This window comes from Anas acuta, chromosome 2, assembly GCF_963932015.1.
Source record: "Anas acuta chromosome 2, bAnaAcu1.1, whole genome shotgun sequence".
Classification (NCBI taxonomy): Eukaryota; Metazoa; Chordata; class Aves; order Anseriformes; family Anatidae; genus Anas; species Anas acuta.
In genome coordinates this window covers 123751219-123774246 of record NC_088980.1, presented here as the reverse complement: position 1 = coordinate 123774246, position 23028 = coordinate 123751219, and the positions used below count along the sequence as shown (strand labels likewise).

At 39.6% G+C, this 23028-nt stretch overlaps 1 protein-coding gene and 1 long non-coding RNA gene across 2 annotated transcripts in view; one reads left to right on the top strand and one right to left on the bottom strand.

Moving 5' to 3' along the window:
- SULF1 (sulfatase 1) overlaps positions 1 to 12422 on the bottom strand; it is a 131571-nt gene extending 119149 nt beyond the window's left edge. Inside the window, 2 exon segments of the mRNA XM_068672052.1 lie at positions 10904 to 10996; positions 12193 to 12422. The gene's annotated coding sequence lies outside the window, so the exon portion shown is untranslated.
- Positions 12423 to 12425: 3 nt separating this feature from the next.
- On the top strand, positions 12426 to 17612 carry LOC137851166 (uncharacterized). Its single transcript, XR_011093035.1, has 3 exons — positions 12426 to 12710; positions 14913 to 15072; positions 17479 to 17612. It is a non-coding gene; the product is annotated as an uncharacterized lncRNA (long non-coding RNA).
- Positions 17613 to 23028: the final 5416 nt, after the last annotated feature.

The following is a 23028-nucleotide window of genomic DNA, read 5'->3' as shown; positions in this document are numbered from 1 at the left end:
AAATGGAGACATCCCATACTACAAAAATCTGTAGTGGGTGCTACCATCACTGAGGGCAAGAGAGATTTAGACCTAGCTCTTTTCCTCTAAAGAGTCTGACAACTGAAGAACAAGACAGCCTTTCCATTAAAAGCAACAGTGTCTTGAGGACATATATCCTGATCTCTCTAAAACTCTTTCACAGGCAGACTGCCAAAATATTTTGCAGCAAGCAGGACAGGCGATAGCACCCTGAGTAGTTGAAAACAATCTGTCTCACCCTGTGTGTGTTACAGCAGGCACAAAAGATGCCCAGATGCAGATGGAAAATATGGCAACATTTCTATTTTTTTTTGCAGAAGCAATGTAATCAGTGTTCATACATTGCAAATGTAAGAATTCTTTACATCTGTTTTTAATACTAATAAAGAATATGCTTGGTAGGGACCCATTAACCAAACTGAGCTTTGCTCCTGAGATTTGTTCGGTGCTAGCAACAAGACTGGCAAAATCATTGCTAGCAAAACAGAGCTAGAGACAGAGAGAGGAAGGACTGATACTTCATCATTGCCACAAACTAATCATTTCTCTCTGAAAACTTTGATTCAAGAAAGATGAATGTCCACAACAGAGAATGTAAGTATGAACTATGGGAAGTCTTTTCAGTTAAACTGGAAAGACTGCAGCCAGGATATTTCTCACTTAACCTTCATCAACAAAAAGGTCAAAAAAGGCCAAAGCATTTAAGCAGGGCACAGAATGGAAGAGAGCAAAACTTCCTAAGCAAAAGATTAAGCTCACATTCTTTCAACTTTTATTAAAACTATTCTACATCACTCTACACTTTCATTTAAAACAGTTTCCTGACAGCATAGAATGCAAGGTCTTAAAGTAAGAAAAACAGAAGATAAAAGCATAAATGGAAAACAGTTTGTGTACTGTATACAAAATGGGTAAGAATATGAATGATACATGAGAAACAGCAAAAGAGAAATAATACCTACAGCCTTTGCAAATTACATAACATGTATGCCCAAGGCAATCTTCCATCTCATGTACTTCCATGTACTTGTACTGTAAGACAAACAGTTCCCACGGCATATGTGGCTTTAGCCATAGTAGAATACTTTTGTCTTACTTCTAAGTAAAAATAAGCTTCCTTGCTTCTAAGGAAATATAAAAATATAAATACTCTTCCACCACTAAAAAAAAAAGTCTGAAATTAAGGTCTCTAGCTATGAGAAAATAGCTTAGTTCCTCTTTGACACCATCAGCCCCCCAAGTCCATTATAGCAACTACAAGGTAGATAGTGCACAGTAAAATATGATACATGATAAATGCCTCAGAAGTGTTTGATTAAGAATTACTTGTGCTCAGGATTTCTCCTGGAAGAAGAGATAAGTATACCTCCAAGCAGACTCAAATGTGGATAGATCAATAGACACGTGCAAGAACCATGCTGACACACCAATGAAAGAAAGAGAATGGATTTTCTTTCCATCCTCTACTTGCCAAATCTGATTTATGATCCCTAGGACGATCTCTCAAACATGATTCAGATTCCTATTTTGTCTATTTCAGAAGTTGCCTATCCACTCAGATTCATTGGTGATGCCTGTATCTATAGACTCACAATGGAAATTTATTGCCCACCTGAATTTTCATCCTCCACTGTATAGTAATATTGTTTCTATTAAGTCTAGATGCCAATGATTCATGATGAATCAGGGAGAAGAGCTTCTTCTAACGACTGGCCCATGCAGAGCTTTGAAGATGAGGGCAGAGACATGGGCTCCTCATTTCATACCAGATGTGACTCAGCAAGGTGCCTGGAAGACTGGGGTGAGGCATTCTTGAGATGTGCACTGCCCTGTGTTAGGCTCTCATCCAAACTGATGGCAAGAGTTTTTCTAAAGATGAGTTGTTTGACAGTAAGGTCAAGACCACAAAAAACACAAACACAAACACGAAAACACACAGACCCATAAATACATGCATTAAAGAGATTAATTCCAAACTGAAAAGCTCAACACATTCTTCTATTGCAGGCAATAGAAAAGTGGCATTTCTGGCAGCTGTAGGTAGCTGAACACTAAAAAAGAGTGAATAGTTCAAATAGCTACCAGATTCAACACACTGGTGCTCTAAACATTTGCATGTCTTTTCCATTACTGTGTTAACACTTGTGTCCCAGTCAATGTTTTGGATGGATTGGTATTAGTATAATCAGTGTAGAACATGAATCACTGATAGTCATTATCTGAACTTTCTCTGGTCAAAGGGCAAATGTACCTGCAGCAATTTCAAAACAATAATCAAGGTTTCTTGTATGTCACACAAAAAGAGAAATGCATAATACATGCATAGTCTTCTCACACTGCTTATGCTGTAGCATCTGCCAGAAGGAGTGGTGAATTCTCCAGGCTTACATACAAGACCCTGACATTGTCAAAATGAATAATGTCATGATATGGTTGCACAATATCCACAACAGCATGGACTTCAGTTCTAGCTAGCCATGCTCTTCTTTTACCCAGGTTTTTCAGCCTATGCTGGCAACTATATTCCGCTAAAAAGAACTCACAAGATTTAATGGTTATCTTTCTATGTGAAAGGTACCCACAGTACCCAAGACCACAACAACCAAGACCCAATGGTTCTATGTCAAGGTGGAGGCTGGTGATGAGTGGTGTCCCTCAGGGGTGTGTCTTAGGACTGGTACTGTTTAATATCTTTATTAACAACATAGACAGTGGGATTGAGTGCACCTTCAGCAAGTTTGCAGATGACACTCAGCTGAGTAGTGCAGCTGACACAACAGAGGAATGGATGCCATCCAGAGGCATCCAGAGACAAGCCAGATAGGTGGGGCCATGTGAACCTAATGAGGTTCAACAAGCTTAACTGCAAGGTGGGTCAGGGCAATCCCAGACACAAGCACAGACTGAGAGAAGAACTTAACTGAAAGCAGCCCTGCAGTGAAGGACTACGGGGTTCTGGTGGATGAAAATCTTGACATGAGCCAGAAGTGCATGCTTGCAGCCCAGAAGGCCAGCTGCATCCTGGGTTGCATCAACAGAGGAGTGGCCAGCAGGTGGAGGGAGGTGATTGTCTCCTTCTGCTCTGCCCTTGTGAGGCCGCTGCATCCAGGTCTGGGGCCCCCAGAACAAGAAGGATGTGAGGCTATTAGAGCAGGTCCAGAGGAGGGCCACAAAGATGATCAGAGCACCTCTTCTATGAAGAAAAGTTGAGAGAGCTGGGGATGTTCAGCCAGAAGAAGAGAAGGCTCTGGGGAGACTTCATTGCAGCTTTTCAATACTTAAAGGGGGTTTAAAAAAAAAAAAAAAGAGCAAGGTTTTGCTCAGTCAAATACTGATGGGACAAGGAAGAATGGTTTTAAACTAAAAGGGGGAGATTTAGATTAGAATTTCTTCACTGAGAGGGTGGTGAGGCACTGGAACTAGTTGCCCAGAGATGTTGCAGGTGCTCCATCCGAAGTTATAGCATCCACCTATAACAACGCCTTCCAAAGTTTTGGAAGGTATTCAAGGCCAGGTTGGAGGGGGATTTGAGCAACCTGGTGTAGTAGAAGTTGTCCCTGCCCATGGCGGGGGGGCTGAAACTAGATGATCTTTAAGGTCCCTTACAATCCACGACATTCTATTATTCTATGAAATAAGTCTGTGTTACTTGTTATGACCTATCTTTTGAGATATGGTTAAACTGCATCTCAAAGCATTCATAAGTTGCTAAATTGCAAAAAAAAAAAAAAGACTTGCATTTGTGGAAAGGAAAATTTTGCATAGAAAGTTAGTGAGAGGAAAAAACAGAAAGTGAACTGTATAAGATCACTTTTGCATAAGATGCAAAAGACCTAGAAAAAATGATGCATCTGTTTCAACACCTCTGTGATGACATTTTGTCTTATGTTGAACTGTTTGCTATTCTTCTGAGGAGCCTGGAGATCCCTGACTACACGTCCTTCAGCCTCTCTTCATTTTACCCTTCCTCACTTCAGAGGATCCATGCTTTAAAGGAATTCCCCATACCAATAAGATCAAAAAACTAACTCAGCAGCATTTTGAGCTTGGGAGTTAAGTCTACAGAGCAGCAGAGCACAGGAAACCTTCCTCTGTGAGTCTATATGCCAGCAATGGACTGAAGTTTACAGTGAGATAAGAAATGCCGACCTTCTACTGATATAGAGATAAAAGAAACTACTGGAATGCCTGACAGATAAACTTGGGTTAGCTTCAGAACATTTTTATTGGTCTAACTATGGTAATGGTCTCCCTAAATCCTATTCAATGGTGGCCAAACAGATAATGTTACAGCCTCAGTTCATAAATTGGCTCTAGATGTAAGATAGATCATAACAATCCAAGGTAAATTCATATGTGTTTTATTAGGGACACATTCAGGAATTCAGGTGTTAGAGCTATTCTTTTCAGTAACATAGTGGGGAATGACACAAAGGGAGTCTTTGATAAAAATTAGTACAAAGGTTGACTTAATATATACATCCTTACTCTTAGCAAGTTACCAAACCCCAAATATTATTCTAAAATCTACTATCATTAGTGTCTCTGCAGTCTTTGGAAAAACCAATAGTTAAAAAATGCTGATTATTTACAGCATGTTTTGTTTATTATTGCACTACTGTTCTCTAATTTGTGACTGGCTTGCCCTGAGGCAACCAAGCCAGTGGGTGGTAACCCTCAAAAGGTTTAGCATAGCTAAATCCAGAAACATGGGTACTGGACTTTTAAAGATTTTTGTTGTCTTTCCTCCATTCTTTTCCATCATCACACCTGTGTAAGACCATCTGTTATTCCCCAGTGTACCTTTAGAGCTTGCAGGCCCCAGCAGCACCTCAGATCCCCCTAAACTTCATCTGTCCCACAGCCTTTGGACATTCTTTCAAGAAACAAGAGTAGGCGGTTTTCTAAACATTATTCTGTAACTTAAATATTTTAGAAAGAAAAGATTATGCATTTATCTTGTCAGCATAGCCCAGTACAGAAGCTGATGACATTTTAGATGAGTACTGTGTTCCATTTCTCTGGTTTGTATCTCAATAACTTTTAATCTAAAATGAGTATCCTCGTCTTTTCAAGTGAAGCATGGCTCCTCCTGTTCAAATGAGAGACCCACTTCATAATTCTGTGGAAAGTGTAGGAGACACCTTAAAGAGATGTGTAGGAATTACATTCCAGCTATTCAACTACAGACAATGTTCATCCATGGCATCACTCATCTATGGGTCAACCAAGAAACTCAAGATGATATCAAGTCCCTCCAGCTTAAGCTCCTTAGCAGTCCTGGTAGAATAAGTGGGTAAGCTTCAACCCCTACTTGTGCTACTGAAAGAGGCAAATGTCTTTGAAGGTTTCTAAAAGGAAATACTGTCTGCCTAACTGAAATGCCTGAAGGCCTTTAGAGGGACTCTCTTCATTGATCAGAGAGAGTACATGCCTATAGGTAGCTGCTTTGTAAGTATTTATTGTTCTGAGACACCTCAAGTACCTTGGCTATGAAGACTGGATCCCACCCTCATCATTTCAGTCATGTTTTTAAAAAGTAGCTAAGCAGGTACTAGCATTTATTTTCCCTTTTCTCCTCTACACTTCTTATTCATTTCTCTCCAAAGCTTATCTGTATATTTAAAATATCAGAAACAGCAACCAGTGTCTTTCCATATTCTAAGTCACACTACAGCAATTCTCTCTGTAAAAACGGATATGCTTTCATTAAAAGCATACACATTTAGCCTCTTGCTCATCACACCATTAGAATGATTTCATGTCTATTATCACACACTTTCCTGTAGACATACAGTGTTCCAGGCTGCAGGGTGAGGAGTCACCAGGTAGATGAGTGATTTTACAGCTCACACCCTCTACAGGGTTGGTCACGTTTCTCCCCCTCTCTGCAAGCCACCAGGTCCAATCTCTTCCTTTGCACCAGCTCAGATGCTGAGCCATCTGCCCACTTTCTGAGTTGAATCAGCTCACCAAACTGGCAGCAAAAGTAGCTTCCCACTGCTCCAGTGAGCTCATCCAGCACACCAGGAGGTGAGTCAAGAGCCAGACCTGGCACAAGGGAGGAGATGGGAACACACAGCTGGAGGCAGAGGATGGGAGGATCAAGGATGGCTTTCTCCAGGGCTGTAAGCAGAGTCAAGGAACCTCACCCTCAATAAAATCTCTTTACCAAAATGGAAATTATCAGACAAATGATGAGAAATTCCAAGGGGGAGCTGATTACAGTAAACCTCAGGTATTTTTTTTTAATTCTTTTTAATTGCCAGGCACAATATACACAAATCCACCTTATTCACAAAGTCTGCATGCATTGACATAGTGAGATTTGGGATTTCCGTTAGTTTCCTCCATGTTTTTGGAGCTGCATGCATACATGTCAGCTTCCTCAGCAACAGTAAGGATTAGGTTTAAAAAAAAACAGAAATGATAGATCTGAACTTCTCACGTAATATCTTGACTTGAATCACTTGAAGCTTTACAAAGGAGGCTAAGTATCACAAGACTACTGATAAAAGTCAGGAGACTTGGCAGTTCTGCAGACATTTATGGGCTTGGTAACACATTTTTCTCTCTTTAAGTGAAAACAGACAAAACAGTGCACATGTTAGAATAATGAACATCTTGGCACATTGCAATTACAATACTGGAACAGACCACTGTTCTGTTTTTATGGATGCTTTAGAGAAAAAACAATCCCTATTTTCAGCTCCCTGTTACATTTATTCTCCATAAATCTTGTGCCAAAGGTTTCCCCATTTTCTCTGTGGGTTTTCCAGATAGACTTCACCTCCTGTGAAGCACCACAAAAATACAGCTGCTGTGGAGCAGCTCCTCTCCTTGCTAGGATGTGTTAGAGTCACATCATAGAGAAACGACAATGTCATCGACATTCAGAAAGACAACATCAGGAGAGATTTTATTTAAAACATGAAATTATTGACTTCCAGTGTCTTGCTTTCATTTAGAAACTCCGTGATTTATTCTGTGGAAAACCTAGCACTGATCTACAAAATAGCATGGAACCACATCTAACAATCTTCTAGAATATAACAGTGGTATTGTGATACATTTGGCAAAAAAAAATAAATAAATAAATAAAAATTGAAGTTTCAACAATACTACCAAATCTGCAGAGAGCTATAAAGATTACAAGCTAGAATTCTAAGTTGTATTTTTTTCTTTCCTATAAAATAATTTAAAGACAAATTTTAAGAAAGTCATGATAAAGTCTTGAGTAAAAAGATCAGCCATTACAGAAATTTTTCACTGTAACCAAATCACCATTGATTGCTAAGGCTAGGAAGGCTGAGTTCCAAGGCTGATAGCACACAAAGACTTACCAAAGCTTTTAAACAGATTCTGAAAGGGGAGATTAAAGTTCTGGGAAATAAGTGATACCAAAACTGCTGTGTGCACTCCATAAACCAAAAGATGAATTAAATAATACTTTTATCAGAAAATGAAGGTCTTAATGCACCAAAAAATAAAAAAGAATTCATCTAACCAGTTAGCAAAAACTTTTGAGCAGGAACAAGAAATACTAAGGCAAAGATCTTAGAGAGGCTCTCAGAAGAATACTACTGACATACCTAAAATTTGCTAAAATAATTCAGCTAGGATAAAAGGTGTCTGGTTTGCCAATTCATATATTACTGTACTGCACTCTGAGGTAACACTGGTGGAGGCCTTAAGAGTCTTTCCATTTTAGAGTGTCCACTACAAGCTCCTGACAACATCTAACATACATTACTTGGCAGGAACAACAGAAGAGTGACTCTGATCATATGGAAATGGTGAAAGTCATGAAAGTCTAGATGAGAATTTGTGTTGCTGGAAAAAAAAAAAAAAAGCAGGGGATTGGGTTGGATATTAGGTTGCTGGTCCAGCTGCAAAGGCAAAGAATGATGATTTAGAACTTGTTAAATGGAAAAAAAAAAGGCTGCCTTGCTGCCACTTCTGGGGCACAGTGAAAGGGGATGATATCACTTCCCATCTCCTGCTGCTTTCCATACATGTATGGAAATGTCCCATGCAGGGACAATGTCCACAGGTAATGACGGTGCAGGGACAGCTGCGACTCGATAGAATATTCACCGTGTACATCTACCTTTAACACCCAAGTCTGTAGCTCTGTTGCAGCAACTCTACCTGTGGTGGAGGTGTTGGGAAAATGTAATATGGGAAAGACTGCTGCTGGGTGACATGCACGTCACGTAGCTCTGTTGTGAGCTGTGCTATTCAGTACTTTCTAATCTAACATCCTCAAAATCTCCTAAGACAGCAGTTAAAATTTAAACAGGCATTCTGAAAACACACTTGTGATCCCATTATCGGTATCGTTGATGGGATTACAATGAGGGTGGTAATGGTGGAAAATTTTTAGGAGAGATCTAGTATCAACAGCAGGAGTGGCCACTAATTGGATTCTTTCTGTGTCACCACAGAGTTGTCACGGGACCCTGTCTTCTGTTGAACACTGCAGCTCTCAAGGCACTCAGAAAGGAGCTTTCTCAATTGTTATCACATCAGTCTGCCTTCCCACTCAAATACAAATCCCCCAAAGCCCTTTCTAAAGCTAAGAAAATCATGGAAGCCATGACTCCCATGACATCCTCTGCAAGTGTCCGGCCTCGCCAGGATAAGAGTAAGTCCTGGCGTTACACAACACTCAAACTCCTGATCCCGCGTGAACAAACATTATATCGAGTGCAGTATGTAAGTTAAACAAAGCTAGATAATAAACTGCAAACTGTCAAAATAGTCTGCAATAAAGTGATCTCGGCAGAACAGAATTTGCAAATCTTTCAAAATAATTTTTTTCCATAGCTTTCTAACTTCCACCGAGCATGGGTTTTGTAACATCTGCCACATTTGGAAACACTGTCCCTAGCATCTCAACATTTTTAATAAACTGCTTTTATCAGTTCCTGATGAGAGCTGTTACAATAATTTTCACACTGATACTTGCAATCTCTAGGATACTTCAGGTTTCTAAAATACATTTTTTCCCTAATGACCTCTTGTTTAGCCTACTTTTTAAAGATGTATTTATATGCCATTTGGAAATTTACCAAACATTTTTTTTTTTTAAAAGGTAGGGTTACACCAAACATAATTATTTTTTCCTCTGAAGATGAGACAAAAAATCAATGAAAAGCCAAGGAGATATGCCAAGCAGGAAAAATTGAAGTTGCCTATTATGATGAAACAAGCTCACCCACCTTGATTATAAAGTGTTAAGAAGAGGAAGCCCCTGACAAGTAATAAAGTGACACATAATTAAGACAATTCAGGGCAGAACACATTCTGACTAGAAAACATTCTCTCAGGCTCTGTTTCACTGTTTTGGAGCAATGAGAAAAAAAAAAAAAAAAAAAAAAAAAAGTAGCACTTTGAAAACAGCCCTATGAAAACAATCAATATCCAACCTAGTCTTCACTAGCTGGGAGTGGGGGAAAATTTTTTTGGGAAAAGGCACCCACCAGATTTTGTGTGGCACAGATTCCCTCACATCACAAACACAGTTGATAGTACAGACATGCCTGGTATGTTCAGCATTCCCTATCAAGCAAAGATGAATTAGCCGCAACAAATATGTATTACAGCTTTCATGCAGCAGTTTATGGATCTTTTTGTACCTCTGGAATTTCTAACCTTGAGCATATCATGGATCTACTAAGGTTGCACTGGCCTCAGATCTCTTCTTCAGATTATTTTTATCTCACTGTGAGGAACATCTCTGTGAGTTCTGAGCACTTTTACAGCTGCTAGGATGCTAATGGGAACTTCATGTGTGTACCCAGTACAAGTGCTCTCAGGGTAAAAAAAAAAAAAAAAGCCAATGTCAAAGGAAGGTATGTAGAAGTCACCATAAATATGTCTTTGAATGTTTACCATCTGGAACAGTAGATTACATTTTGACAAGAAGCTGGACTACCCCGTGGGCATTGTCTTTTAAACAGCCCCATCATTATAAAGGAAGGAAAAACATGATTTGCTGTTCCTAGTTTCTCAGTAGGATTTTCTGGCAATGCTAGAGAAACTTGTTTGTGTTTTTTTTTTTTCTTTTCTTTTCTTTTTTTTCTCTCTCTAGTAAAACAGTAACAAAACAGATATGTGTCTTTAGCTAAGCAGTTTCTTGAAAAACATGGTTTTTATAGATCACCTGATCTATGATCAGACAATGCCCATGGAGAGGGCTACATCCAATCTAGGCTGTGACAGCAGCAGACTGAACATCTCACGGGGCTGAACATTGCTGCACCTTATCTGTCTTGGAAGACTGTGTGGTGGCTTTCTGGGCTTCTCACAGGACAGACTGGGAAAAGTGAAGAGGAGAAATCCAATATACATGGCATAAAAGGCATTAACACAGGCTCATAATGTGTGTGTGTTTTTTTTCTTTCTTTCTTTTTGGGGGAATGGTTGGGTGGTTTGTTCTTGTTTTGTTTTTCATTTTTAAGCTTGTAAAGTTTCCATCAGTTTTCATAGTGAGAAAGGGTGGACTGAGAGAAATATAAAAATGGTTAAATGTATTCACATAGGTCTTGATCTGGCCATACAGCCTTATTAGGGATTTGGCTTATTTGAATTTGCTGTGGGTCACTTCTGAGGACACACACTTACTAAAGGGTATGTTTGAAAATACATGCTAAGAACAACCCATAAAGGGGCCAAATAGCTTCCTTACAAAAAAAAAAAAAATATGGCTTGAGACAAAAATATATGTGCAACTTGAAACATGGTTTTATGGGCATCGTTATACAGTTGAATGCCAAAATCACAAAGCACCAGCTATAAATCCCCTTGCTCAGCCTACTACTAAACAGATCTTATTTCAGAATGCATCATATACAGTATTATTTATAGAATATCTCACCTGTAAGTGGTGAGGACAGTGTTAGATTTCTTTCACAAGTAGCAGGCCAATAATTCATATACACCACAGGTATGTGAGGGTTAGTGTGAAGATCTGTTATAGTGTGAAAGAAACAAATCAGTTTGTTACTGTGCACAGGGAGACATATATACAGTGGATGATTTATTTTAAAGGGCAAACAACCCATTCTCTATTATTTCCATCTAGGTAATTTAGAGTAAAACAATGAGAATATCTAAATTCTCTGATAAGCTAATGTACTCTAATTACTGATAACATTTCTGACTTCTCAGATAGTATGCTGGGCTTCCCCCACGCTACAGACATCAATGAATTTAATAGGTAAAATTAGATGAAAATGATAGAAGAGTGCTTCCATAGCTAATTTGTAATTACATTTCTCCCCCTTTTCCTTCCCAAACATATTTTTTTCCTTACGTTTAATTAACACTTCAGATCACTTGTTTAGAATCTATAAATATAGTGAGACTTTAATGATCCATTATAGTGATGCTACTTAGTTTTCAATGACTTGTAAAACTTTCACAAACAGATCTGCAAATGAATTACATCCATCTGCTCTGCTGCAGCTGCAAGAGCAGCATTACATTGTAAGCTGCCTTTTCCTACTTTCCTGGTTCTCTCTTAACTTTAATCCCATGTGTAAACCAAACCGTCTCCCTACCGATCATCAGAAGCCCAGCCAGGTCTCTGTAAAGCAGCCTTCAAACTTTACAGACCTCTCAAACGCGCTCTCCAAACACTCTGCGTCGCCTCACAGCTGAGCCGCAGACAGGCTACGCTGCTCAAGCATCCTCGGCCAAACCTAAGAAACGCTCTGCCACGCTTTCTCCCCCCTCCCGACCACGCACTTTGCACGAACCTAGCGCAACACCCAGGCACTTCCAGCAGCAGAGCCAGCACCAAGGGCTGCATCCCTGCCGCTTGCCATTTCCCGGAGCAGAGCTCGCAGCACGTGTGTGCGAGGTGGGGGGGCCGGCAGGACACACTGCTCCGGGAGAGATTTTCTAATCTACACCTCCACAAGCGTGACCTTAGCTGCGTTAAGAGTGTTAGCTCTGCGCGGACAGCCGAGCATCAGGCAGTGCTCGCTGTTATCTGTCAGCCGTACAATAGCAGCATTGATAAGGCAGCAGCAACTGGCTTTGACAAGTGTGCTGGGCTAGCATTCCTCTGAAAACCGGGAAGGAGAAAGAAAAAGAGAGAGACGAAAAAAAAAAAAAGAAAAAAAAAAGAAAAAAAGAAACAGGAGGTGCCTTTTACTTTACCTGAACAAAGTGTGGGGCTTTATTTTTCCCTCTGAGCTGCTGGAAAGGATTCCTCCCTCTTCTCCCCCAGAGCTAGGTAGTTCTTCTTTTGCTCGCAGCGCACACTTGGGGAAGACCACACAGCTCCAGCAAGGCTGCCTCTCTCCCCTAATCCCCACTCGAGTGTGATGACACACACTAACCCCAACCATCTGTTGAAACACGTCCTCAAGCACTCAGCACAGTGGTGTGTCAAGACGGGCTGCCCAATCCAATCGCTGGGGCTGGGTGGCTCTTAAGGAGCTGGAGGCAGAGACAAGGGCAGAAACTATAGGGCTGAGAACTCTTTAGCAAAGTAACCTGAGATTTTGAGAACGGGCTGCTATTGAAAAAAAGAGCAGAAGGGGGAGGTACTAGCGGGAAGGTAGAGGGAGTGGATTAGCCTGGTGGCCACTTCTCACAACTCCTTGTATTCCCAAGGGACCACTGGGACCCCCTCGCAGTGGCATGCACAGAAGCACAAGAGTAACACTAAAATCGTATTTATTTATTTATTTATTTATTTATTTATTTATTATTTTTTAATGGCGGGTCTATTGAGGCCAATCTCCTCTCGAGGAACGCTTTTCTAAAAGAGATAAAAGACGCAGCCTGGGATCCTGATAAACTGCTAAGGCGGTTTGAACGGCGCTGTGACATCGGCAGCCCGGGATCCCCGCTCCTCGCCGAGCCGCGACTCTCCCGGGAGGCTGAAAGGCAGCCCGGGGGGCGAGGAGCGAGAAGGGGGGTAGGCTGGGGTCCGGAGGGCAGGCATTCATACTTCAGCGGGGATATCTGCAGATCCTTACCGCAAACCCTTGCTTTCCCGCACTCCGCGTAAATGAACGCGCTTCCAGGCGCGCCCGCGCTGTGTCCGCGCCTCCCCACCACGCCCCCGCTGCCAGCACCCTGTTGCTTCCCCCCGCTGCTCCCCCTCGGGGTGCAGGCTGGGGTTCGAGGCCCTCTGCCCTTCCCCGAGGGACTCCGCAGCCCCGGCCCCCCTAAAGCCCAGGCTGGAGTCTGGGGGCAGCGCCTCGGCAGGTCTGGGTTTTATCTGGGCTGTGCCTCAGTTTCCCTCAGCTCCGAAGCCAGCATTATCACACCTTCCTCCCTCTCGGGGACGCTGCCAGGAAAAATACACTAATTTACAGAAGATGTCCAGGAAGCATAGATAAGCGACACTGAAAAACTGCTAAGTGCCAAAGAAACAGTTCTTTCCTTTCCCCTCCCTGTAACCGGATAGTGCGGAAGAGAGACTTAAAATCTCAAGGGTTTTTACCTCATTACCAAGTGCCTGACTTGACACTTGCATTAAATCTACATTTCACATTATGACAGATGTTGTATTTTCTTTGAACTGAAAGGGAGGAACGTCGTTTTGGCATTAGAAGTTACTCTAAAAGTGTTAACATCCAACTTGAAGGTTTGCAATCGTGAAAAGACACACTCTACCCAGCTATATGAAAGCCATATGAGAGCCTTGAAATGTTGATTTGGCTTACTTGTTCTGTAATACCTTACACAAGCCAGTTTCTGAATCGCTGGTGAATGCTTAATAAAAAGTGAGATTAAAGAGCCGTGCTTTGTGCCCAGCTAGTAGTTACCAGAGCTGAGTTGGGGAAGAAAGAAGGAAGAGGAGAAACTATAGTCACGATTGCATTTGCTCAAATTCTTACCAAAAGTGATTATGTGGTGTCTGTTTCAGCCTATTAAACTGAAACTGCTTTCACAGATGTTGGGTATTCACTCAAACACTCCTCCTTAATCTGCTAATTCCAGATAAATAAGCAGCTAAACAATATTTTCAACAGTAATATGTGGCAAAGAAGGGATGTAACTACTGTCCCTGGGGTATCATAAGATTATTAATATTGCCAATTATTTCTTCAGGGCAAGTGTTTGGTTTGATTTTGTTTTATTCTAGCAGACTGTGGTCTGTAAATAGACTGGATAACCTTACATGTTTAGAAATCCCTGGAGACAGTATTAACTAGTTTCCATCCCCTTTAACTTCACTTACCACTATCGTATCAGTAACTCTGTATTAAAAATATACATCAGAGATGCAGAATATCAAAAAGCGAAAAGAATTGTGCCGCATCATTCCATGTACTGGATCATTGCCTAACGTGCTACTCAGCTCAGGACCGTTCTGTTTGGTGAGAGGGGAAGCAAACTAAGCGGAGTTAAGCTCTAGGTACTTCTAACCAACATGAAAGACAGTTATGTGAGGTACAATTATGTTGTGTTGTGTGTATACCTACACAATCTTGTGTATTATATCTGTGTATAAATATACATAAACGAGATACTCAACATTCATACGATGTACAAGCCCAGCTCTGTTTTTTTTTTTTTTTTAATGCCTGTGTAAATCAGGCATGCCTCTGCTGATGTCTGTCAAGTCACAATAGTGTAAAATTGACATGGTTAAAAGGAGCCCTAATTGCATGTTTTGTACACAGGAACACATGCATGTACACACTTATCTTCAAAGACTCTTCAACAACTTGAAATACAAACTTTCATCTCCAAAACCAAAGTTAGCAATAGCCCTCAAACATTGTGCATGATCATGTTTTCACATAAAAGCTACCGCTGATGTTGCAGGATAATTTAACCACTACTTGTATGACTGCAGCCAGATTTAGTTTGCTGTGACAGTTTATAACAGACTTTTCCACTGCTTCTCCTCTATCCAGACTGCCATCTGCAAACAGTTTAGATTTTAAAGGCTGAAAGGAAAGCTGCACTGAAGAACTATACCTGAAATACTGTTAAAATAGTGCATCACAGAAACACGTTCTCAACTTGACTCTCAGGCCTGTGATGTCCAACTAGGGTCAGACTGGTCCAACACAGGTAAGACTTGTAATTAAGTAAATAATACGTTACTGCAAGTAACTCAGGACCACCCTAATATGCCATATTAATTTGAGTTAATTGCAACACAAGAAATCATCAGTCCTGTTTTGTTCCCCCAGTTAATATATCCCTTACTTACTAGTTTTAATTAGTTTCCATGGTAGCCAGCAGCTGTCTTTAAACCAGAGCACTGAGCTTCTCTCAGCCTGTCTGGACTAACCTCATCACCTTTCCTCCAGCACAGATGGCCTTGGCAGTCTAGTTTTGTGTGTCTGCGCAGACATATGCAGACATTCACACATGTGCACTTCTGCTCAAGAACCTCATGTAACTCTGGCATTTTCAGCTCTTCAAAGTAATTAAAGGGGACATTTTTTTTTTTTTTGTCATGGTTCTTGCAGCAACCTCAATCTACCTCTGCTACCAATATGAATAAAATCTGCTTTTTGATTTCCTTGAATCATCATAAGTCCACCCTGGATTCAATTAATTTTGAAGTGTTTATATGGGAACTGGTAAGGCTCTAGAACGTGACTATAAATGCACAGAAAAACCCACGATAAAATTGTAGCCTGAAATGTGCATATGCAGGGACTCACATTGAGCTTGGATAAGATATTGGTCAGATATAACATACTGAATGACAAAGAAAAGGTAAATAGGGAGTTACCAACAAATGTTTCTCTCAAAAGATCCTGGTGAATGGCAGATTCAAAGAAACAAAAGAAAGACAACGAAACAAACAAATAAAACTTTTTTTTTTCTTTTTTTCTTTTTTTTTTCCCCCCACATAGAACATAGTTAAGACTTGAAACTTCTTTCTGTAGGATGCAGAGAAGGAGAGTGTTCAAGTGTTCCAGTATTCAAGTGTTTGCACAAATTCATGAAAAAAAAATCTACTCACAGCAAAACATGGACATAGAACTTCTTGTACAGGGAATCCCTGAATTGCTTGGAGAGGATTCTGGACATGTCATTTTGTGCTTGCCCTGTTCTTATACTCTACCCTAAGCATCTACTACTTTCCAGCACTGGAAGGTGTCAAACCTATTACACTCATGGCTTAGAGTGGTACAGATGTTCATCCTTTCTTATAAGAATTTAGCCACTGGTATTTTTGGATTTCATCATTGGGCAGTATAAGAGAGGTGAATTCCTCCAAAGAAATTCAGCCAAGATTTTTAAAGGTTGGCTCATAAATCCATATTCAGGAACAGAAGTAACAATGGTCTGATTAAAAGTATTGAGTATACAGCAGCTGCTACTGGAGTCAGCAGTTAACTTTACTTTTCTCTATATTTAGGCATTCTGAAACCATGCATGGGTTCATGCAAATTTTGGGTGCTAAATCCAGAAGAATATTCTATATAAAAGCCTGTTTGTCTGTTTCTTAACCTGGAATCACCTAAATTCCATAGACACATGGCCTTTTAAAATCATTCCCTGGGCACCTCTGTGCATTTCCCCTATGCTGAAAGCCTGTACCCAGGGCCAAGCAAGATTCAGGAATCCAGTACTCCTTCACTTCAGTCTTACAGATTACTTTATTGGGCTCTCATTCTTCATCTACTAAAATAGAAGTATGGCTGCTAGTTCAGGTGTCTGAGAACCATTTATATATTTTTGGGTGTAAAATAAATTGCGATGTGGGCATCTACATGTACTCGCTCCATATGAATCCATACATATGGTAGCTAGAAAAAGACTGCTTTAGAAATACCATGAGGGTGTAGTTCTAGACTCACAGATACCTGCCCATGCATAGCTGTTGTGGGAATGAAGTGTCTAGCCTGCTTCAGTTTTTAAAAGAAACTTTCCTGCAACAGAATCAGATGGTATGGAAGTTATACCCAACCACAATTTATCTCAGGTCTACAATGTTAAAAATAGTCTCCCTGAGGCATAACTTGAAGAGAGATAGAGTGCAGGTGAGACAGACAAAAGTTCATAATTAACTAAATTTATCACAGGGCTTTACAATTTGTCAGATTGTTGTCAACGCTATCATTTGCCCCCAGAAGAAGATTAATGGTTGCAATGATCATCAGTCCCAAATTGTTACTTCATTTACATATCCTCCCCAAATACTTGTTCTCTTAAGTTATTGTTTCTTCTAAGGTAGCTCCCTTATTAGTACTTGCATAGTAATTTAGTACCAAGAAAAGACATCGCAATAACAAAAAGACATATTTCATACTGTAGCAGGAGAGATGGTTAAATTTGTCTTTGTTTTTTTTTAATATACCCAGAAAAAAAAAAAAAAAGGAAGGAAAAAAATTAAAATCCCACATATTTGTCATGTCATGCTTAGAGAAAAGAAAACAAAACCAGTAAAATTTTTCCAAGCTAGAGCCTAATATGACGATTTAATGCACTGAGAAACTGTGGTTCTTCTCTTCTCAGCTGCCAACTGGCCAAGAGTTCCAACTCCAGCACAGTAAACAAGTGATCAGTGAGTCTGGGAAGAGCTCAACGCACCAGACACTTGGAAAACAGAGGCAAATAAAGGGAGGAAAATCAACAGACTTAAGTCTGTCAGCACAAGGTAGGTGATCCCATGCTCAGTAGCAGTGAAAGTACTAAGGGGAGAGTATATATGGAGTCTACAAGGCTTTAAAGTGTGAGAACTCAGTGAGCAATGTGCTCTCAGAACTTATGCTGACTTCGCATTTTTGGACAGAGTTCAATTTCATTACTGAAAAAAAAAAATGAGGTAAACCATCCAATACTTAACAAAAGTTGAAAAAATGCCAACAATTCAGAAAACAGAATGCCTCATAGCTTTTTGTGTTAATTATTAGTAAACTGATGACCAATGGTCATTGTTAAGTCCCTCCCTCTTACATAATTCTTATCTTTGTCCTTAATCCCTTAAAACTTCCAACCTGATAAAACTGCAGTGACAAAGAACGAAGAACTTAAATGACACGATAGTCAGTAAAATTTTCTTTATGAAGGTTCAATCTTAATGTTTTCCCCTTTGAGTATGCCTTTCATTTTGCACATAATCAAGGTACCACTTGCCTAAAAAAACAACTGTATTCACAATGTTCTGGACAGAGCGTGGGAATACACATAGTTTAACATACAGATTCATTTTTTTTCCTAGTGAGTCAAGGAAACAACAGCCCCTGTAGCCCTTTTATTTTTATAACAACAAAACATCAAGCAAATCCCATAAAATACTGGGAAAATATTTAATTTAACCTCTTTGTGTTCTCCTCTCAAACATAATTATGATAATATTTGAAAACAGAAAGACCAGACATATTGCAGAACAATTTATAGCTCTGTATAGATTTTTCTACATAGTAGAAAACATAGACTATTCAATCCTACTCCTTCTGCCTTCACTGAGGGGAAAAGAGGTAAATAGGCTTGGGTTGATTCTTATATCTAACTAATGTCAGAGTTACACCTGCTAAGACAATTGTCCTCAAGGAAATTGGCATCTGATGTAAGCACCTACAAGCGGACAGGCAGACTAATACAGCTGTGATAGCTGGTAGACTCATTGCAAGGCTCTCTTGTCCATAAATTCTGTAGTCATAAGGCCCAATGTAAGCACATACAAAAGTTACAATACATTTCTGAGTGACCAACAGAGTGTTAAAGTGGTATTATGTGGGAGAATGCATTTACTAAAGCTAATTTTCCTAGTGTTGTCATGGGTGCTATTGGTGACACATGTGAAGGGTTTAAATGCCAAAAAACAGCCCTAGAAAAGGATGTGTATATATGTATAGGTAATATCAATATGGAATATATAATATCTAATGAAATATATATGCTGATATATAATATATGCATTCATAAAATTATTTATATAATTCTATATCTAATTTCTTGTTGCTGGGCCTAAATTAAGAATATAATACATTGAAAATATGAACATAATAAAGCAGAATGTTTAGAAGCATTACCTTTAGATAACAATACAAATGTAGCCAGTTACTTCATTTTGGGAGAAAAAAAAAAAAAAGAAGAAAAAATCATTAATGTTTATTCCATCAACCTAACCCAGTGGTCATTCCCTTTTTGAGTGCTAAAAGTCCAGGATATTTGCACACTATCTCCAAAAACTCTAGTTCATCTTCTGAAAAAAAATCTACAGCTCATGTCTTGTGTCAGTTAAAAAAAAAATGTAGAAAAAACTGAAAAAGTGAAGACAGAGTGAAAACTGAAATGTAATATTGAGAAAGGCCAAGAGGGATCTGTTAACGTGGAGTTGCTGGAAGACATCCTGATTACGTTGCAGGTCAGAAAAATCTCTCTAGATTTATAAAAAGTCCCAACAACAGGTGTGGGTATTGATGTTGATGGGGGACTTCAGTAATAAAGAGAAGAGAGATGTCATTTCTTTCTGAGCAGAGCCAGTTTTAGGCAGATATAAGTGATAGTATGAGTGCTCAGTAGACCAAAAGGTCTACAGAGCAACAGTTTGTTCAATGACATTCACTGTCTATAATTGTGTTGGCATAAGGTTGAGGAAAGGGTAGGCAAAATTCAGTGTTGTGGAAGTGGCAGAAAGATTTGGGATGGTGTGAGGGGAAGGATGGAAAAAAGCCATGGTGCTTTAGAGAACAAGTGGGTATTAGTCAAGCTTTAGAAGAGCAAAATAGAGCAACAGAGAAGCTTGCCAACTCTTGGTGGAGAGGTATAGAAAGGAACTGGAAGGTCTTTAAAGGTGGAAAGAGGTTTTGGAGGGGTTAGTGAAAGATTTAAGGGAATAATTGCAGGAAGGGTGTCCTAGCAGAATCTGATGCAAGGAGGTTTTGATAAAAGTTTGAGTCTGAAAAAAGGCATTGGGCTAGCAGAGTTGGCTGGCTACAGCATTTTTGAGAGGCTATGTTTGAGAAAATACAGCCCAGACCCTTCCGACATTCTGTCCTTTTCTGTGCTTCGTCCTCATCTCTTACGGCACAGGAGGATTTTGCTCCCCATCCTAATGGCATCCCTCTTTCTCACTCTGTATCGATAGCTCTCCCCCACTGCCCTTTAACACAGCAGTCATTCTCCATGTCTCTACTTAAGCAGTCTCTTGGCACTTCCTGGACTGTTTAACACTCAAGGGAAAGGGACATAGGAGAGAGGAAAAGAGCAGGACTGAAAAGGGCAAAGTGAGGCCTGTCTGGAAAAGAGTCTGCTGCTCCTGATGCCACCATAGTTCTGAGTAGTCCTTCAACCCTTTCTTCTCTTCAGCCCTCTGCTCTCTCTCAATGCAAAGCCTACTATGTTAGCAAGGGGAAACTCCCAACAGATAGACCCATCCGCTGTCCTTAGGCTGACACTTACCAAACCCCCTTCTTATGGTGAATATAATTATTATTTACTCTTAGTGGTAATTTAGGGCACTGAGTCTTTTCCAAGCTGTGTCAGTGAAGTAGAATTTTAAAAGGACTGGGGCAGGAAGCTATAATATTTGCCTGAATGTTTCATTTTGTTTTTATTTAAATTCCACCTTTGGTTGAAGGGAGGAAAAAATATTTTTCCTCTGCCTTTATTCTGGTAATGATCAGTGGGAAGGTGGAACCTGGTGAGTTAGACTAGTATAAAAGGGAGAGCCAATCTTACTTCTGTACAGTCTTAGGGAATTTGGAATATTTTTTATAGTTGGCTCATTCTCCTTCCAAGGCTGTACATAGTTCTAAAAAGAGGACAGAAATGCCATTTTGCAACCAGTTTTGAAATGTGTTTTCATTCCATACTTTATTAAAATCAAGGCTTTTCTAACACTTTCTTCAGACTGAATATTATCAAAGAGTTGCTATTACACTGAAGAAGCAGAATTCACAGAATATTTGCAGTAAGGGTTGTGGTCTGACATCTAGTTCAATACTTGGCTCTACAGAGGAGATGTACCTCAATGGCAGATGCAGCCTCAGAGTGCAGGTTCACATTCAGAATATGCCACATTGCCATTGGAAATGACAATCCATCCTTTCCTGCTTTTTGCTTTTTTTGCTTGCTCTGTTCCCTTGGGTTCTTGTTTCTGCTGACTCCATTACATAAACATTAGCTGATCTTAATTCTTCTTCTTTTCTTTTTTTTTTTTTTTTTTTTTTTTTTTTTTGTGTGTGTGTGTGTGTGTGTGTTTTGTTTTTTTTGTTTAAGTGGTTAAATATTAGTCAGGTCTCATCAGCTATGGAAATAGTTGGAAAGCTTGGGGAATGCTAGTGCTGATGCAAGAAAAGACACAATAACGTACAACCAAGGGAGAGAGAAGGACAAAAACACTTCCTTTCAGAGGTGGTCTCATCTTAGATGGACTTAAGTTGATCGTAAAATCACATTTTGGAACTTGCACACACTTCAGGAAAGTCAGAGTAGAGAAGCTTTATAACCATCTTCTGCTGAAGAATGGCACTAGGGACAAAAAATACTCCAGTAATGAGCAGTTCTTCTACTAAAGGAGATGAGACGTGTCACTAAGATGAAGGCAAGCACTGTTACTGGGCCCTAGCCCAGCTGTAAACCAGTTTTATCAACAATAAAGATGTTTTCAGTAGAATAGAATTTGTTTTCGTCATAGTGATAGGCTTAGACTGAGGGTAGTGTCCCTGCCATGTTTCTTTGAGACATGACCTTTCTTGTCAGGAAGAGAGCCTGACACAGGAACACCATAAGTAGCCTTGGCTTGTGCTAGAGATGCATTTTGCCAAGGAGTGCCCTTTAAAGTCTTCTTTGCATCTCAAGAAGGCCCACATGGTATTTTCCAGATAAAAGAATATAAAGATTTTGAAACATGCTTTAATTATTTTTAAACCTGGCTGCACTCACTACTTGCTGTCATGACTTTGCTTTGTGGGTCATAAAAATGACTCACTTGAACTTTTTGAGAAGATAAAGAAATTATGATATACATATGTGACTGTCTATACACAAACACAGACAGCTGCTTTACCTTCTACTGCATTTAAGATTTTACTTTTTTTGTTGAGAAAAAGAAGAAAACATGTTTGACCCGTAGTCTTTCCAGAAGCAAGTGAATACCTTAATTAAGTAATCTTTGTGCTATTCCAGGTTAGCCTTGCAGTTGGACCAAGCAGACTGAGCATTCCACTGAAATGAACCAAACTTATCTTTCTACAAAATGTCAGTTCATGCAAACAAATCTACAGCTAGGTTTTAAGACAGTAGTATGAGACTCATACTTAGTAATATAAATGATTAATAGCTGTGTCACAGCACTAATAATAAAAATATACTAACAAACTGCTCATTAAAGCTAACTACCAATCTTGATCCTTGCCTGTCCATGCTCTCAAGTAAGAATCCCAAAAGTGAAAGTGACAGAGATTTTAAATGTTTTAGAAATGATTTAAGCTAAATATATGTTCTCTGGTAATCTTTCTGTAAGGAATTTCAGAGAGAGAAATTTCATCACTGAATGACAGTAATTGTTGACGTATTATTGATCATTTTAATAATGAATAATTCCACTTGTGGCTAGTTACTTATTTTAATCAAAACTGCTTATTTTTGATGGAGGCAACATAGTTTCCTACAGATTTTTTGCCATTCGAGTGTTATTCCTGAAATTAGCAGAACCGAAGGCAGTTTGTGTTAACTCTTTCTTATGCTAAACAGCCCTTGTTAGTTTAACAGAACAAAAGCTTTGATTGTAAGTGCAAATATGTGTGAGAATCTAGAGTCAAAGCACATTGGTGGCTTTTTTTCTGAATGACTTGCTTTGGTGCAAGTTTCCAAATAAAGATTTAATTGCACCCACTTGCATCAATTACAATATCAAAGCACAGAAGTTATAAAAACAGAAGGTGCATACACAATGGCTATTTCACAGTCTGTTTTGAAAACAGATTAAACACAGTTATAATGATCATTTCTTCAAAAGAATTTAGAGATTATCAGAAACAGAGCAGACTGTGGATTTTAATTGAAAACTCAGTCTGAAATCTTTCTGTCCCTCCACATTATCTTGGTCTGCTTCAT